This window comes from Urocitellus parryii, chromosome 1, assembly GCF_045843805.1.
Source record: "Urocitellus parryii isolate mUroPar1 chromosome 1, mUroPar1.hap1, whole genome shotgun sequence".
Lineage (NCBI taxonomy): Eukaryota > Metazoa > Chordata > Mammalia > Rodentia > Sciuridae > Urocitellus > Urocitellus parryii.
This window is the reverse complement of record NC_135531.1, coordinates 19,551,677-19,565,858: the sequence shown is the minus strand read 5'-3', so window position 1 is coordinate 19,565,858 and position 14,182 is coordinate 19,551,677. Positions and strand designations below refer to the sequence as shown.

General features: G+C 35.3%; 1 protein-coding gene across 1 annotated transcript in view; it reads left to right on the top strand.

The window, feature by feature from the left end:
- Wdr70 (WD repeat domain 70) overlaps window positions 1–14,182 on the top strand; it is a 300,524-nt gene that overhangs the window by 31,161 nt on the left and 255,181 nt on the right. The window lies entirely within an intron of this gene.

The window sequence follows — 14,182 nt, the reverse complement described above, 5'->3', positions numbered from 1 at the left end:
CACTCTACCGCTGAGCCACAATCCCAGCCTTTGTTTGTCTTTTTTATTATAGTCATCTAGTAGCTATGAAATGGTATATCATTGTGATTTTGATTTACATTTTCCTAATGAAAAATGGTGTTGAACTTCTTTTCATGTGATTGATATTGACCATTGTTCCGTCTTCTTTGGAGGAATATGCTGTTCAGACCTTGTGCCCATGTTTCAGTTGGGTTATTACCTTTTTTATTGTTGAATTTTAAGGTTTTTAAAAATATATTGTGGAGGGGCTGGGGCTGTAGCTCAGCAGTAGACCGCTTGCCTTGTAGATGTGAGGCCCTGAGTTCAATCCTCAGCACCATATAAAATAAATAAATAATAAAAATATTGTGTCCATCTACAACAAAAAAAATTAAATATATAATATATATTGTGGGTGGGAGTTCCTTATAGGGGTCCCTGAAAGCCAGGTTGATACAAACAAATTCTGTCATAAGCCTTTCCTCTCCATGGCAAGCTCAACGCCTCTTTCTTCTGTTGCCACCTGAAATGGTTAATACTATGGATGAGACATAAAGGTGGGTTAGTAATACAAGTATTAATGAGTTATCAAAATAAGTACCCACAGCAAATGTTAGTAACATTGCTAGGCTCTTTTCAGTGTAGTATAGTGAAGAATTTATCTTCTTTCTAATTATATAAGAAACTTATGCTAGGCATAGTTCCACATACTTGAAATCCCAGCAGCTTGGGAGGCTGAGGCAGGAGGACCACAAGTTTGAAGTCAGCCTCAGTGACTTAGCAACACTGTATCTCAAAATAAAAATCAAAAGGGCTAGGATAATTTCCTTCTGTTCCTAGCTTCTGCAGCATTTTTAACATGAGTGGATACTGGATTTCATCAAAGTCCTTTTCTGCATCTATTGAGATGATCATGTGATTCTTATCCTTAATTCTATTTAAGTGGTAAATTACATTTATTGATTGGCATATGTTGAACCAACCTTGTATCCCTGGGATTAAACCCACTTGATCATGGTGATCATGGTTTATTATTTTCTTGGTGTGTGTGTGTGTGTGTGTGTGTGTGTGTGTGTGTGTCTGTGTTTGGTACCAGGGATTGAAAACATGAGCACTTTATCACTGAGCTATATACCCAGACCCTTTTTAAAGTTTTGAGACAGGGTCTCACTAACTTGCTTAAGGCCTCACAAACTACTGAGTTTGGCCTCAAATTTACTATCTTCCTGCTTCAGCTTCCTGAGCTGCTGGGAATTCAGGTGTGTGCCATCATGCCCAGCTATTTCTTGATGCATTTTTTAATGTGGTTTGCTAATATTTATTAAGGATTTTTGTATTTATGTTCTGCAATTTTCTTTCTTTGATGTGTCTTTGTATAGTTTTGGTATTGGGGTTATACTGGCTTCATAGAATGTATTTGGGAACATTCCTTCCCTTTAAATTTCATGGAATAATTTGAAAAAGGCTAGTGTTAGTTCGTCTTTAAAGTTCTGGTAGAACTCAAGAATCATCTGATCCTGGACTTTTCTTTGCTGGAAGGCTTTTAATTGCTGTTTCAATTTCATTACTTGGAATTGTTCTATTTGGGTTTTCTGTATCTTCCTTGTTCAATTGGGGCAGGTCATGTGTATCTAGAAATTTGTCAATGTTTTCTATATTTTCCAAAATAGTTTCTAATGACCCTCTGGATTTCAGAAGTATCTGTGGTGATATAAAGGCTATCTATGACAAACCCTAAATCAACATCATACTGAATGTAGAAAAATTGAAAGCATTTCCTGTAAAATCAGGACCAAGACAAGGATGTCCACTCTCACCACTTCTATTTAATATAATTCTCAATGAGAAAAACATTAAAGGGTTACAAATAGGAAAAGAAGAAGTCAAACTATCTGTTTGCTGATGATATATCTTATATCTAGAAGGTCCAAAAAAACTCCAACAGAAGACTTCTAGAGTTAATGAATGAATTCAGAAAGTATCAGGATACCATATCAATGCCCATTTATCAATATCAATAGTTTTTCTATACTTGAACACTGATTCTGTAGAGAAAGAGATCAGGAAAATTATCACATTCACAATAACCTCAAAAACCAAACAAACATGTAAAATTGGGAATTATTCTAACCAATGAGGTGAAATGAAAATTGTAGAACAGTGAATAAAGAAATCAAAGACCTTAGAAGTTGGAAATACCTCCAATTTTCTTGAATAGGCAGAATTAATATTGTCATAATGACCATACTACTAAAACCAGTATACAGATTCAATACAATCCCCATCAAAATATCAGTGATATTCTTCACAGGATTAGAAAAACAATCCTGAAATTCATTTGAAAGAATAAGAGATCCAGAATAGCCAAAGCAATACTGAGCAAGAAGAGTAATGCAGGAGGCAACACATTACCTGATCTGAAATTATACTACAGAGCTATAGTGACAAAACCAGCATGGTATTGGCATCAAGATAGGCATGAAGACAATTGGAACAGAATAGAAAACTCAGACAAAGCTGTGTACTTACAGCCATCTGATATTTGACAAAGTTGCCAAAAATATATGTTGGAGAAAAGATCTCTGTTTATTGGAAAAAAGATCCTCAAAGCTCAAGAAATAAAACTGAGAATCAATAAGTGGGATACCATCAAACTTGAAAACTTCTGTATAGCAAAGGAAATGGGAGTGTGAAGAGAGATCCAACAGAATGGGAAAAAAAATCTTTGCCAGTTTCTTCTCTGTCAGGGAATTAACATTCAGAATATATAAAGAACTAAAAAAACTTAATACCAGAAACCCACATAAGCAATAAATGAGCAAAAGAACTAAATATATGCAATGTAGCATTGCACCATATGTGCAGTCATATATGTACCTAGGGTAATGATGTTCATCTCATTCCACCATCTTTCCTGCCCCTAGGTCCCCTCCTCTCCTTCCCCTTTGCCCAATCAAAGTTCCTCCATTTTCCCCTTGCCCCCTTCCTATTATGGATCAGCATTCCCTTATCAAAAAAAAAAAAAAAAAAAACAGAAAGAAAAAAAGAAACAAAAATGGCCAACAAATATATGAAAAAATGTTCAACATCTCTGGCAATCAGAGAAATGCAAATCAAAACTATACAAATATTTTATCTCACTCTAGTTAGAATGGCAATTATCAAGAACACAAACAAATAAATAAATGCTGGAGAGGATTGGGGGAAAAAAGTACACTCAAACATTGTTGATGGGATTACAGACTAGTTCAACCACTCTGGAAAAGCACTATGAAAATTCTTCAAAAAACTAGGAACGGAAACACCATATGACCCAGTTATACCACTCCTTGGTTTTTATCCAAAAGAACTAAAACCAAAATACTATAGTGATATAGCCAACTCATTGTTTATATCAGCATAATTCACAATAGCCAAATCAATGCATATGCCTATCAATAAGTGAATGGATTAAAATTGTGGTATATGTAAACAATGGAGTTTTAATCAGGAATAAAGAAGAATAAAATTATGGCACTTGTACATAAATGGATGGAAATAGAGAACATCATGCTATGTGAAATAAGCCAGTGTCAGAAAATTAAGTGTCGAATGTTTTCTTTCATGTTGAAGCTAGAGCAAAATAAAGGGAAGCAGTAGAGGAGAACTGGGTATCATAAAGATACAGGGAAGATCAGTAGAGTGAAGAAAGAAGATTGAGAGGGAGAGAGGAGGGATGGGAAAGGGGACAATGTGGAATGAATTTTTAAAAATCATATTGTGTGCATATATGAATATACCAAAGAAAATTTCACCCTTATCTGTAAGAAGAAAGACCAATCAAAAATAGATTAGTGAAAGGAAGATCAGTCGAGTACAGGAAGGAGAATGGAGGGAGGGAGGAGAGGAGGGAAAAAGGGAGAACATGAACTGAAATAGAAGGCCATGTATGTACAAATTTGTCAGGACACAAACTACTATGTATAACTATAAAGCTTTAATTAAAAAAATAAACTGGGAATGTATATCAGTAGTAGAGTGCCCCTTGTTTCAATCCCTAGTATTCACCCACCCCAGAGAAAAGAAAGATACATGAAACATTAATTTTGTTTGACTTTATCTGGAATAATCATTTTGTCAAATGTTGTAGAAAAATTTCTAAAATATGTGAATGTTGTGAAAAATCAATGATTGTTCCTAAAGGCAGTAGACAGCCATTGATGGTTTTTGGTGAAAAATGGTCAAAGAAGATTTATCACTGTAGTTGGCAATGTGAAGAGAAATGAAAAAGATGGAGGTCAGGTAAGGAATTTTCAGTGATATAGGGTACTATTCATAATTCTAGATGTGAATAAGTTGAAGGTAAATCATGTCATTCTAGAATTCATGATTTACCTAGTCTCTTTTTAATAAGTGGAAAAACTGAGGTTCTGTGCAGTTGAAAGACTTACAATGGTTGCATGTGGAGTTATTGGAGATTTCTGTTCAGATTCTAGAGCTTCAGACCTACAGAGCATATAAAAGTAAGAGCCCAAATACTCTTAAAATTATAGGGCATCTGGAAATGATTAGGCATGTTTATGATAGCTTCTGAATTGTATGTGAGATAAGAATAGAGCAAAATACAGGGAAGAAGGGGGAGAGAACTGTGTATCATAAAGATAAAGAGAAGATCAGTAAAGTGGAAGAAGGAGATTGAGAGGGAGAGAGGAGGGACGGGAAAGGGGACAAAATGTGGAATGAAACAAATGTATCTAATGAAAATGTTTCTAATGAAACATGTATCATTTGGTATAAATTCTCTTGGCTTATTACCTGCCATGTTGAATGACACACAAATATAGAAAATGTCATCTTTGTGTTTATTTATGGTATCATGCTTTTTAAAAAGATAATATAACTTCTGATAAATATAAGAATTAATGTATTTTTTGAATTTCTTAGTTCTCACATAAGTACAAACAATTATTTAACAATGTACCCTTAAGTCATGTTACAAGAAATGTGCTCTAAGATTATAGCTCGAAATAGGACAAGAATGGTTTTAAAGTAATTTAGAGGTAGCTTGGGAGTACTGATTAATTGAAGGATTGGAACCAGCTGTGAGAATTGGATAGGCAGTTGTCCTTCTTTCCTGCAGTAGATTAGACATGTAACTTTTAATTTTTTGAAGAAAGCTTTTAAACATTTGATTAATGATTTGTTTTGAAGTCTAACTACAGCTTATTAGGGCATTTATAAGTATTTAAGATTAAGATTATGTATGTTAAAAGTTTTTTATTTATATTTTTAGGTTGTAGCTAATAAATTTTAACTGTGATATAGTATGTATAATATAAAATTTACCATCTTAGGCATTTTTTAAGTGTATAGGTCCTCTCTTATCTGTGATCTTGCTTTTTAAAAAAGATTATTTATTCTAATTAGGTATCTGTGACAGCAGAATACATTTTAATTCACTGTACACAATTGCCGCACAACTTTTCATTTCTCTGATTGTACGCAATGTAGCATTGCACCATATGTGCAGTCATATATGTACCTAGGGTAATGATGTTCATCTCATTCCACCATCTTTCCTGCCCCTACATCCCATCCTCTCCTTCCTCTTTGCCCAATCAAAGTTCCTCCATTTTCCCCTTGCCCCCTTTCTATTATGTATCAACATTCCCTTATCAGAAAGGACATTTGGCCTTTGGATTTTTGGAATTGGCTTACTTCGATTAGCATGACATTCTCCCACTCCATTTACCTGCAAATGCCATAATTTTATTCTCTTTTAATGCTGAGTAATATTCCATTGTGTATATATATTATTATCTATTAATAGTATAATGCATTTTTATAAAGATAATATAACTTCTGATAAATATAAGAATTAATGTGTTCTTTGAATTTCTAGGTCTTTACATAAGTACAAAAATTATTTAACAATGTACTGAGAAATTATCAATATCTATTGATAATGATATATATACATTTATCTATTGAAGGGCATCTAGGTTGCTACCACAGTTTAGCTATTGTGAATTGAGCAGCTATGAAAATTGATTTTTTTTTGCATTACTATAATATGCTGGTTTTAAGTCCTTTGGTTGTAAACTGAGGAATGGGATAGCTGGATTAAGTGGTGGCTTCATTCTAAGTTTTCTAAGGAGTCTCCATACTGCTTTCCAGATTGGTTGCACCAATTTTCAGTCCCACCAGCAATGTAAGAGAGTGCCTTTCCCCCCACATCTTCACCAACACTTATTGTGGTTTGCATTTTTTTAAAAAAATTTTTTTAGTTGTAGTTGAACACAATACCTTTACTATATGGTGTGTGTGTGTGTGTGTGTGTGTGTGTGTGTGTGTTGTTATTTAGTTTTAGGTGGACACAATACCTTTATTTTGATTATTTATTTTTATGTGGTGCTGAGGATTGAACTCAGTGCCTCAAACATGCTAGACAAGTGCTCTACCATTGAGCTACAACCCCAGCCCATTTTATTTTTCTTATTTTTTTTTTTGTGGGGTGGGGGGTACCAGGGATTGAACTCAGGGGCACTCAACCACGGAGTCACATCCCTAGCCCTATTTTATATTTTATTTAGAGATACTGAGTTGCTTAACACCTCACTTTTTAAAAAAAATATTTATTTTTTAGTTGTTGTTGGAAACAATACCTTTATTTCATTTATTTATTCTTATGTGGTGCTGAGGATGGAACCCAGGGTCTCGCATGTGCGAGGCAAGCGCTCTTACTGCTGAGCCACAACCCCAGCCCCACACCTCACTTTTTACTGAGGCTGGCTTTAAACTTTCGATCCTCCTGCCTCAGCCTCCCAAGCCTCTGGGATTGCAAGTGTGCACCACCATGCCTGGCTTGTATTCTTGATAATTGCCATTCTGACTGGAATAAGATGAAATCTTAGAGTAGTTTTGATTTGCATTTCTCTAATTACTAGAAATGTTGAACATTTTTTCATTTTTTGCTGATTGATTGTATATCATCTTCTGAGAAGTGTCTGTTCCGTTCCTTAGCCCATTTTTTGATTGAGTTGTTTGTTTTCTTGGTGTTAAAAGCTTTTTATATATCCTGGAGATTAGTGCTCTATCTGATGTATGTGTGGCGAAGATTTGCTCTCAAAATGTAGGCTCTTTCTTCAACTCATTAATTGTTTCTTTTGTTGAGAAGAAGCTTTTTAGATTTTGAATGAATCCATTTGTTAATTCTTTTTTAAAAATATTTTTTTTAGTTGTAGATGGATTTAATACCTTTATTTAATTAATTTATTTATTTCACATAGATGGATTTAATATCTTTAATTAATTAATTTATTTATTTCATGTGGTGCTAAGAATTGAACCCAGTGCCTCACATGTGCTAGGCAAGCAGTCTACCACTAAGCTACAACCCAGTCCCCCATTTATTAATTCTTGATGTGATCGTGCTTTTGGTGGTTGCAGTTTCTCATAGTCAACCATGGTCCAAATATACTAAATGGATAATTCTGTAAATAAACAATTCATAAGTTTAAATTGTATGCCTTTTGGTGTTGCATGATAGAATCTTGTGTCATGTATTCTTGGACATGAATCATCCCTTTGTCTAACACATCCACACTGTATATGCTTCCTGCCTCTCAGTGTCTTAGTAGCTGTTTAGGTTATAAGATTGATTGTTGCAATATTGCAGTTCTTATATTATTTATTTTTTATAACTTATTTTTGTTAATAATGGCCCCAAAGTCAAGAGAAGTTTTGCTGGCAATTTGGCTAAACCAAAGAAAAGCAAGAAATGCTTCTTTTAAAGGAGAAGGTGAAAATTCTTGACTTATTTAGGAAAGAAAAATAAGTTCTATGCTAAAGTTGTATAAATCTGTGGTAAGAATGAATCTTCTATGCATGAAATTGTGAAGAAGGAAAATTTCAGGCTAGTTTTGCTGTCTCTTCAATAGTTATAGCAACAGGTGTTAGATTATAGTGTTCAGTACTCTGCAATTTCAGGCATTTACTTGGGGTCTTGGAATATATTCCCAAGTATATAAGTGTATGGGAAGTAGTATATATTCATATTATTGTATAGGTGTTATTGTTTGGATATAAGGTATTCCATAAAAGATCCTGTGTTAATGCAGGAATAATGAGTTAAATGATTGAATTATAAGAGTGTAACCATCAGTTCATCCTAGTTTGAATGGACTAACTGTGCATAGTAACTATAGGTAGGTGGGGCATGGCTGGAGGAGGTGGGTCACTGGGGGCATGCCCTGGAAGGATTCGTTACCTCTGCCATGCTCTTTCACTATGATGTTCTTCTGCCTCACCTTGGCCCAAAGCAATGGAGTCTGCCACTGTGGACTGAACCTCTGAAACCAAGAGTCAAAATAAACTTACCTTTCTCTAAATTCTTGTCAGGTATTTTAGTCACAGTGACTTGTGCAAAGCTGACTAATATAATGGCTGCTCTCCAGATTTTTTCATCTTGTAAAACTGAAACTCTGTACCCATTACACAACTTCTCATTTCAGCCTTCTTCTAGCCTCTGACAATTATCATTCTCATTTCTGTTTCTGAATTTGACTCTTCTAGGTATATCATAGAGGGGAATCATAGAATAACTTTAAAAATTTTTTTTGTAGTTGTAGATGTACACAATATCTTTATTTTAGTAAGTTTCTTTATGTGGTGCTGAGGATCTAACCCAGGGCCTCATACGTACTAGGCAAGGGCTGTAGTACTGAATTACAACCCCAGCCCCCATAGAATAACTTTTTATGTGTGTGTCTAAGACTGGCTTGTTTGACTTACTTATTCTTAAGGTTCACACAAGCTGTAGAATGTGTCAGAATTTCCTTCCTTTTTAAGGTTGAATACTATTTCATTATATGTATATATCATATTTTGTTGAATGATTCATCTGTTGATTATTAACTTGAGTTCCTTCTACCTTTTGTCTCTTATTGGATAATTTTGCTATGAACATAGGTATGTAAAGAGAAACCTTGATTTCAATTCTTTTAGGTATATACTTAGAGGTAGAATTGCTAGATCATATAGTAATTCTATGTTAATTTTTTGAGGAACCTCTGTACTGTTTTTCATAGCAGTATTACCATTTTACATTCCTATCAACAACATACAATGGATCCTAATTTGTCCCTTGACTTTATTTGTTATTTTCTATTTTTGTTGTTTTTAATAAAGCCCTTGTAATGAATGTGAAGTGTTCTCACTATGGTTTTTGTTCGCTTTTCCCTAACAATTAGTGATGTAGAACATTCTTTCATGTGCTTATTGTTTGTCTTTATATCTTCTTTGAAGAAGTGTCTATTCAAGTCCTTGGTCCATTTTTTAATTGTGTTTTTTTGTCATTGAATTGTAGGTGTTCTTCGTATATTTTAGATACTCATATGTTATTAGAAATATAATTTGCAATTAATTTTTCCATCTTTTGAATTGCCTTTTCACTCCTTTGATAGTGTCCTTTGATGTACAAGTGTTTGATTTTATTGAAGTCTTTTTTTTTTGCCTATGCTTTTAGTATCATATCCAAGAATCCATTGTAAAATCAAATGTCATGAAACTTTTTCCCTGTTTTATTAAAAAAAAAAAAAAAAAAAAATATATATATATATATATATATATATATATATATATATATATATATTTGTGTGGTGCTGAGAATTGAACCCAGGGCTTTGTGCCTTCGAGGAAGCACTCTACCAACTGAGCTATATCCCAAACCCTGTTTTAAAGATTTTTAGAGTTTTATATCTTTAATCTATTTTGAGTTCATTTTTTAAGGGTCCAGCTTTATTCTTTTGAATTTGAGTTTCCAGTTTTTTTCTAACACCATTTATGAAAAGTCTGTTGTTTCCCCACTGAATGTTCTTGGCACCCTTGTCAAAATCATTTGACCATATGAGAGTATAACGTTTTGAGTTTAGTTCTTTGTTTGAGTTTTCTAGAGCTTGCTCTAAGTACTACCTTGTATATACACAATTTATCACATCTACTAGTGTCATTTTATTTGTTTGAGTAAATATAGAAACCTTATTTCCCTTTACCATCCCCCATTTATAATGTAATTATCTTAAATATTTACTCTGCATACATGCACATCAGAGAGTTTTATGCTTCAGCCACCAAGCAGAAGGAGGAAAGACTAGTGTATTTCCTGATATGTTTGAATATTGTGTTATTTCTCCTTCCTTCCTTTCTTCCTTCTTTCCTCCCTCCCTCCCTCCCTCCCTCCCTTCCTTCCTTCCTTCCTTCCTTCCTTCCTTCCTTCCTTCCCTCCCTCCCTCCCTCCCTCCCTCCCTTTTCTTCTTTTGTATAGAAAACTTCCCTTAACCATTTTTTTCTGGGTAAGTTTGCTGGTGACAAATTCTTTTTTTTTTTTTTTTTAATTTCTCCTTTAATCTTGAAAGATATTTTCACTGGTTATAGAGTTCTATGTTGACACTATGTTGACACTTTTAGCACTTCAAAATATTATGCCACTGGACTGTGGATGTGGCTCAAGCGGTAAAGCGCTCACCTGGCATGCGCGGGGCACTGGGTTCGATCCTCAGCACCACATAAAAATAAAATAAAGATGTTGTGTCCACCGAATACTGAAAAATAAAATAAAAAATTCTCTCTCTCTCTTTCCTCTCTCTCTCTCTCTTTAAAAAATAAAACATTATGCCACCCACTTCCTTTTGGTTTCCACACTTTCGTTATGAGCAATTTGTTATCATTTTAAATTACTATTTCTCCATTGATAAAGTGTCATTTTCTTTGGCTGCAATCAAAAGTTTTTACTTTGTTTCTAGAAGTTTAGCTAATATGTGTTGTGGCATGGGTTTCTTTAAATTCAAAGATAAATTCATCCTGTTTGGTTTTCACTTAGTTTCTTAAATCTTCACATATTTGAGAATTTTTCAGCCAATATTTCTTGGAGTGATTTTTTTTTTTTTTTAGTTCTGCCTTCTTTTCTCTTCTTTGGTACTGGGGATTGAACCCAGGGGTGCTAATCACTGAGCCACATCCCCAGCCCTTTTCTATATTTTATTTAGAGACAGGATCTCACTGGTTGCTTAGTGCTTCACTAAGTTGCTGAGGCTGGCTTTGAACTCCGACTCTCCTGCTTCAGCCTCCAGAAGTGCTGGGATTACAGGCTAAGACTCAGAAACTTTGATGACATGAAGGTTATTAGATCTTTTGTTACAGTTTCACAGTTCTGAGCCTTTTTTTTTTCCTATTTTCTGTATTGTTCGGGTTGATAATTTCTGTCATTTTGATTGCTGGTTTACTAATTCTTTCTTCCATTTGTTTTGAGCTCATTCACTGAGCTTTATATATTTTTTACTGTATTTTTCAAGTCTAAACTTTGCATTTGACTTTTTTTTATATCTCCCATTTCTTTGCTGAAGATATATTTTTCTTTTCACTCACATGTTTATAATTGCTCACTGAAGGTTTTTTTTTTTTTTCTTTAATGGCTGCTTTAAAGTCTTCATTAGATAATTCTGGCATTTCTGTTGCCTCAGTGTTGGCATCATTTAATTGCCTTTTTTTCTATTTAGTTGAGATCTTTCTGGTTCTTGATTTGATATACTATTTTCAATTGAAACCTGGAGAATTTTTTAATATATTTTGCTACTCTATATCTTATGTAAACCTTCTGTTTTAACTGGTTTCATTCACACTGCTTTGGCAGACAAAGAGATAGATTGGGGATGGTCTCATTACTGTCAGATGAAGGTATCAGTCCAGGTCCCCATTTGACCTTCATTGAGACTCAAGGGGGTCTCCTCAGTTTACAGGTGAGATGGGAGTTCTAACTCCCCACAGGGTCTCTGCTCATACTCATGTTGGTGGCTGTTTACCCATTGGGTCATGTTGAAAATCCTGATTGACCACTAGCCTCCTTTTGTAGGAGTGGGTGTGATGTGCCCATACTAGCTAGGGTGGAAGTCCAGGTTTCCCACATTTTGTGCTGAGACCACAAAGCAGAGAGGGGTTCATTACCAGCCAATGAGTATGCAAGTCTTTGCCTTCTGTTTAACCTTCTCTGATATTATCATGGTGGGGAGTGCCTTGCTATGGTCTCACCAAGCAGAATCTAGGCTCTGCATTCTGCTTTTGCTGGCATGGTTTGGAGAGGAGCTGTAGGTTTTAGCTGTCATGGATGGGAGTAAGTCTCAGTTTTTTTCCTGAGCTACTGACTGTAATAGGGCATTTATTGTTTAAAAGTGTTCTGTCTTGCTAGGCTACCGGTTTTGTGGCCCTTTGGCTACAGAGAGTAGGCCTTTGTTAGGATTTCTTTTCTTTTCCCTCCGTCAGTGCCAGTGGCAATTTTGGGTGTTTTTCTTTTTCTTTTCTTTTTTTTTTTTTTTTTTATTGTTGGTCGTTCAAAACATTACATCTTTCTTGATATATCATGTTTCACAATTTGATTCAGAAGGGTTATGAACTTCCATTTTTACCCCGTATACAGATTGCTGAATCACATCGGTTACATCAGTTACATTTCCATTGATTTACACATTGCCATTCTAGTGTCTGATGAATTCTGCTCTCTATCCTATCCTCTACTATCCCCCCTCCCCTCCCCTCCCCTCCCCTCTTCTCTCTCGACCACCTCTACTGTAAAACATTTATTCCACTTGTATTCTTCTTCCCTTACCCCTCACTTCCTCTTGTATGTAATTTTATATAACCCTGAGGATCACCTTGCCTTTCCCTGCAATTTCCCTTCTCTCTCCCTTTCCCTCCCACCTCTCATCCCTATTTAATGTTAATCTTCTTCTCCTGCTCTTTGTCCCTACTCTGTCCTTAGTTACTCCCCTTATATCAAAGAAGTCATTTGGCATTTATTTTTTAAGGATTGGCTAGCTTCACTTAGCATAATCTGCTCTAATGCCATCCATTTCCCTCCAAATTCTATGATTTTGTCGTTTCTTAATGCGGAGTAATACTCCATTGTGTATAAATGCCACATTTTTTTTATCCATTCATCTATTGAAGGGCATCTAGGTTGGTTCCACAATCTTGCTATCGTGAATTGTGCTGCTATGAACATCGATGTAGCAGTGTCCCTGTAGCATGCTCTTATTAGGTCTTTAGGGAATAGACCGAGAAGGGGAATAGCTGGGTCAAATGGTGGTTCCATTCCCAGTTTTCCAAGAAATCTCCATACTGCTTTCCAAATTGGCTGCACCATTTTGCAGTCCTACCAACAATGAACAAGTGTACCCTTTTCCCCGCATTCTCTCCAGCACTTGTTGTTGTTGGACTTCATGATGGCTGCCAATCTTACTGGAGTGAGATGGTATCTTAGGGTAGTTTTGATTTGCATTTCTCTGACTGCTAGCGATGGTGAGCATTTTTTCATGTACTTGTTGATTGATTGTATGTCCTCCTCTGAGAAGTGTCTGTTCAGGTCCTTGGCCCATTTGTTGATTGGGTTATTTGTTATTGTCTAAATTTTTGAGTTCTTTGTATACTCTGGATATTAGGGCTCTATCTGAAGCGTGTGGAGCAAAGATTTGTTCCCAGGATGTAGGCTCCCTTTTTATCTCTCTTATTGTTTCTTTTGCTGAGAAAAAACTTTTTAGTTTGAGTAAGTCCCATTTGTTGATTCTAGTTGTTAACACTTGCGCTATGGGTGTCCTATTGAGGAATTTGGAGCCCGACCCCACAGTATGTAGATCATAGCCAACTTTTTCTTCTATAAGATGCCATGTCTCTGATTTAATATCAAGCTCCTTGATCCATTTTGAGTTAACTTTTGTGCATGGTGAGAGAAAGGGATTCAGTTTCATTTTGATGCAAATGGATTTCCAGTTTTCCCAGCACCATTTGTTGAAGATGCTATCCTTCCTCCATTGCATGCTTTTAGCCCCTTTATCAAATATAAGAGTGTTGTAGTTTTGTGGATTGGTTACTGTGTCCTCTATTCTGTACCATTGGTGCACCCGCCTGTTCTGGTACCAGTACCACACTGTTTTTGTTACTATTGCTCTATAGTATAATTTGAAGTCTGGTATCGCTATACCGCCTGATTCGTTCTTCCTGCTTAGCATTGTTTTTGCTATTCTGGGTCTTTTATTATTCCATATGAATGTCATGATTGTTTTATCTATTTCTACAAGAAATGCTGTTGGGATTTTGATTGGCATTGCATTGAACTTATAGAGAACTTCTGGTAATATCGCCATTTTGATGATGT